Here is a 6,000-nt window from a genome sequence, read left to right on the forward strand (position 1 = left end):
TGGGAACCGGGATAACCCCCACCGACCCAGGGGGGCGGAAACGAGGCTGGGGAGATGTTCCTTTAAGGAGCTTCACTGTGGCAGATGGAGATTATGCAAGGCGGCGGCCGTCCACCTCACCCCTCTGCAAGTAGGCCGCAGACTCCGGGTGTGCAATCTCCCAGCAGGGCTGCTCAGCGTCTTAGTTAGGGCCGTCCCTTTGTTGCAGGGTTTGTACAGGTGTAAGGCTGTCGGTGTTGGGCCTCAGAAGGATTTGATTTCACGTAGGTTCAAGGGGTGTAAGATAAGTTAGGCAGGAGCCTGTCCAACATGCGGCTAGCCAGCTTGGCGGTCCGGCCCTGCCCCCCTTGTTATATGATTATGATATTCTGTTATAACCTACAGTTGAATATGAATCCCACAAGAAATAAAAGAAATGTGTTTTGCCTGCTCACTCGTGTTTTCTTTTTTTTTCAATTTGACAGTTTTTATTGTTTTTGTAAAGTAAAACTTTGGGTACAGAAGAGAGTAGGGGGGGGGGGGGGGTACATTGTACGTTCAACACAAATCACACTCTTCCATCGATTCGTTGGTACATTAGGCTTAGTATTACACCACTATATATACACTCTTGTGCCTAGCTAGTCCCTGTAGACCTTCCATGTATTCAGGGTCTGTGATCTCATCCGGTGTGTATCAACTCGCTCTCAGTACCTACGGCTGATCAGCCAACTCATGTTTTCTATAAAAATAATATATATCATCAATTCTCTAAGGGTATGCAAACTTTTGAGCACAACTGTAAATGCTTTTTTCCCCCCAGGACCCTTTTACTGCTGTGCCATGCAACACCTGGAGGCACAACACCTTTGTACAGCATTTTCCTACATTCAAGTGATTTTTGATGGGCTGGGTTCAGGTGGAATTCTGCTAGTGGCTGCATCACATAGAGACATGAAACGGCAAGGCGATCTTTGGCTCTCATCAGGACTTCATTCTGGAATTCAACAAGTACAATGCATCTTGTGGCGGCATGGCGACGGATTGTGTTTGTACTCTACAAAAGAGATCACTTTATGTAACTACCTTGAGCTGATCACAGGGTCCTTTGTGATTCGCAGCTTCACGATGGATCAAAGTTAATGTTTCTTGGTTCTGCGGATGCATAGCACATCTGCGGTGTGCTACAAATATTGATTGGAGATCTCTCTATCCTTCACTTAAGTAGCGCCAGTGTGTGATGGTTGTACTGCTCACTCCACTTGAGATGCTCAGCCCTGGTTACTATTGCTTCTGGAGAAGACTTGTGCTGATCCTTTGCGTATGCCACAATCATCTTTGCTCTTTCAGGATATGGAGAGGAAACCTCATGATATCTTCTGGGATTCCTGGGTTATGTCAGGACTATCATCAACAACTAGAGATTTGCTATCGGATTCTTGGGTCTCTCGTACGCAGTCCTCCTTGCAGGCCTAACGAGCGTTGCACAGCTGGTGTCTGAAATGGGAATTGTATCCTTTTTACGATCCTTGTTGAGGTAGTCTTGAACTTTCTCTCCTCTTTGTTTCCTCTTCCTTTGTCTATCAAGTTGGCTTTGCTTCTCTGTTTGGTCTCTTTTTGTTGGGTGTTGGACATTCAGGCATTCATTGTTCATTTCTTTTCTCCTGAGGGTGTTTCCTTCATGGTTTCTTGTAGGACTGAGTCCAACTCTTCTGCAGTTTTCTATCCCTTTTTTTTTTAACTGGCCTTGTTTTTGTGTGGCTTACTGTATATGTTGGTTATCTTGAGGTAACTTCTCCCCTCCATCCTTCGCCTCTTGGTCAACTTTTGATCTCCTTAAATTTCAGTTGTGGCCCCTGATGTGGCCCGTTGGGTGCATTGCATTCTGCACCTGGCGGGTGTAGAAGGCTCCTTCAGCGTTCATTCGGTTAGGGGTACTGCCGCCTTGGCTGTGTTAAAATTGGATGGTCTGTCCGATATCTTGAAGGCGATAGAGTCTACATTTTGGAAGGTTTTCTTCATGTGTGTCTCTGCTTATCTTTTAGCAAGATTTATTTTCATATGTTCCAGTTTGCACTGGTTCGTTTTCACTGGTTTACTTTCAGTTACTCTAAGGTGGCAGTTGATTTCTTGTTCTAAGCCTTCCCTATAGGAAAGCATCTAATCAAGGATTCATGCAGAGTGTGAGGACATCCAGAGTCAATTTAGGTGACCAAAAGTCGCCTGGCAAGCAGAAAGTGCCACTGGAGACAGCCACTAGAGGCAGACTTGCTGCTGCAATGTAAAAATTGCAATTTCTCAATGTAAACATTGCAGGACTAAGGGCAATGTACCCAGTCCACCTCAATGAGCTGAGGTGATCTGAAGTGTCCCTTTAAATTGTTACATTTCAGCAAAATAATGGTGACCATTTTAATATCAGCTTGTTGCTGTCTGTCTAAAACAATCTCAAAGTGTGTGTTACCTATACAATTTTATTTAGACTATCAACCAGCGTACTCTAAAATTTCATATAATTTTCTTATCTTGAAAAGAGTTTACTGTTCAACTGTAGAGGGAATAAAGTTTTAGCCTGATAAAACCAACGGCACAGTCAAAGTGTGACTGTGAATAAGAAAATTGAAGAAAAAAATAATAATTGTACAGTGAGCCTGAATAATATTCCGAGTAATGTATCTACTGTATTCTGCCAGTGAACCTATCAATGCATTTATATGCTAATATGACCAATCTTTCATTTTATTTATTCCTGTGAGAAGTCCTTCCAATCTTAAAAAGATCCAATCATTCAGTATATAATGAAATTGCATTTGTCGCCCACATATTTTAATATTAAAATATGTCTTGCACCTCCTTTTTTTATGTTATTGGATAATTCGTGGAAAAACTGTTTTTACGATGAAATAGAAAAGACACTTATGAAATCAGACATACAGATCGAATGTGAAGCAAATTTTTTTTCTATTAGTATTTGTAATCTCTATCGTGTGAATACCTTTTTATTAAAGGGACACTATAGGCACCCAGACCACTTCATCTCATTGAAGTGGACTTGGTGCACTGTTTTGGTCTTCTTAACCCTGCAAATGTAATTATTCAGTTATTGAAAAACTGCAATACTTACCTTGCAGGGTTAACTCCACATCTAGTGGCTGTCTACCAGACAGCCACTAGAGGTACTTCTGGGTCCTTAGTGGACTTTTGGTCATCGTTCGGCAGTGATGCCTATAACCCCTTAAGGACACATGACGTGTGTGACATGTCATGATTCCCTTTTATTCCAGAAGTTTGGTCCTTAAGGGGATAAAAGTCGACCAATAACATATCTCTGAATTTCCCTGTTAATGGATATACGTACTTTGTGCTAATTCAGGTTTAATTGATTGCTCCATGAATGTCTGAAGTCCTTTTATGTCACCGGATATCTATTTTTATACATGGAAATTGTTTTCTTTATTTTAAAGAAACGAGAAGGAAAAATGTTAAATATAAATATTGTTTATTAAGTATTAAGATAACATACTGAAGGTGTAAGTTGAATTGCACATCCACTTGCACTTTATGGTAAAAAGAGCATACGATTAATAGAATTTTTCATCTGTTCAATAATAGTTAATTTTATATTTTCAGATTTCAATCTACCACAGTTCACCAGGTGATGACTACCCGTGTGACGGTTTACTCATGTGAAATTCCCTTATTGGTTGAGTAAAAATGATTATTGGAGTTTCAAAAGAAGGCAACAGGATATTATTGTTCTGCTGCGTCAGAAGGAATTCGGTTTACAGCACACGTACACCTGAATTAAATAAGTATTTCCAGTTAAATAGTTAAACAACCTGGATCTATTTTATAGATTGACCTTACATCTGCAGTGGGGTTTTATCCATTAACCCCTTCAGGACCGGGCTGTTTTGGCCATGTTGTATGTTAAGGACCAGAGCTGTTTTAACACTTTTGTGGTGTTTGTGTTTAACTGTCATTTTCCTCTCTCTCATTTACTATTCCCAAACAAATTTTATATTGGGGTTTTTTTCAGAACAAGAAGGGCTTCTTTACATACCATTATTTGTATCATGGCATATATTCTTTAAAAAATGATAAAATAGGGTGAAAAATTTAATAAAAAACATGTTTTTTGACTTTTACTTGAAAAATCTTTTACTTCTCTACAAAAGCTAATGAAAACAACTTCTAAATAGGGGGGCGGAGCTAGGTCCCGATACGAGCAGTCGCACGATCGCGGAGCTCCGTGCTTGCAGGCTAAAAGAGCCTAAATAAAGGCTGATCAAGGGACACCCTAACCCGTCATTAAGCCTATAGGGGTGCACTACGTGATGGGGAGAAAGAATAAGAAGTCGAGACCGGATCACCCCAAGTTTACTGCCGATATCGGAGACTTACTGCGAAGGCCGCATGGGGAAAGCGTGCCCAATATGGCGGCGGTACTCAATGTTTTCTTTGATGACTCAGGCGATTCACTCCTCCACAGCATGGATGATCTGGGCTACAAAGCTCCACCCAAGTCTTCCCCCTTGAAAGGGATCACCTCTCCACCTGTCACAACAGCTATACTAACCAATCTTTTGGCAGAGCTCAGGAAATCACTTTCTGCTGAGATATCACAGGTGAGGGAGGATGTTCAGGGGTTCACTGCATGCATGGCAACAATGGAACACACCACAGACACCCATAGCAAACAGATAACAGAACTGCAGAAACAGGTTCAGGACCTTACCTCAGCCCAAGTTCTCCTAACCCACCAACTGGCAGCGCAGGAGGATATGAGAAGGTGGAAACACCTCAAGATCAGGGGCATATCAGAAAACATCACCATGGCAGAAATGCCACATCTCCTACGCAGGCTGTTTGCAGCCATACTACCTCCAAAACAAGCAAAGGGCATAACACTTGATAGCATGTTCCGACTGCCCGAGCGCGGCAGCTGCGTCTAGCGATCTACTGGTTTAAATTCCAGAATGGGCCTCCTTACTGAACGTGACTAGGGGGAAGACGCCATACTAGTTTGAGGAGATGGACCTCACTTTTTTCTCTGACCTCTCCCACAATACCCTACAGATGGCGATCTCCTCGCTACCTTACTATCCTGCACCGAGACACAGAGCTCAAGGTATCAGATGCCTCAGAAATGGATGCTATTCTGTCTAAACTGGGCCTAGGTATAGGCCCCCAGCCTACCACCACCACTGTTTGGGATCCTGCTAAAGTCATTCCCTTTGTCCCAGCGACCCATGGCACAACGAGTGTGGCAAAAAATTACTCTCTGTTTGGACGTATTTTCTTTTCCTTATTGATAGGGTCTGCCCTAGGTTTTCTATATAGTTTTTTCCCGTTTACACCTTTCTGGACGCTCTGCAGTATCTATGCCAAGGCCATGATTAGTGGGATGACCCAAGTCAAGACTGGGATAAGCCTGACTATTCTAGCTCCCATCATCACCAACGACCCACAGCTCCAATATTTTCATACCCTACACTACCCAAACCTGTGGAGCTGTCCTTCATACCAAGTTATCATTTCCAATGTATCTCAGTTTCTCTAAGAATCTACTTGAACCTTTACTGTTTTATCTGAAACACCATCAACTCTCTATTACCTGTACACAATTGTGGTTTACTCTGCAAAAAAATAAAAAAATAAACAAGCACAGTCTGACCACTTACTCTTAATTGGATATCAGTATAATATGCACATTATTGTATCCTCTTATATTTGTTTACTATTATGCTCCTCTTTCTCTGATTGTGGAATAAATAAAGAATTTAAAAAAAAACTAAGTAGATTCCAAATTTTGTCCTGAGTTTAAAAACACCCAACGTTTACATGCCTTTTTTTTTTGCAAGTTATAGGGCTATAAGTACAAGTAGGATATTGCTGTTTTAAAATTTAGCAATAGTGACATTGTAAAACGGTCATAAATCTCTGAATCACACCACACATGTACATATTTTTGTTTAAAGTAGACAACCCAGGGTATTTAATAAGGGATATGTCCAGTCT

This window comes from Pelobates fuscus, chromosome 4 (assembly GCF_036172605.1).
Source record: "Pelobates fuscus isolate aPelFus1 chromosome 4, aPelFus1.pri, whole genome shotgun sequence".
NCBI classification, from domain to species: domain Eukaryota; kingdom Metazoa; phylum Chordata; class Amphibia; order Anura; family Pelobatidae; genus Pelobates; species Pelobates fuscus.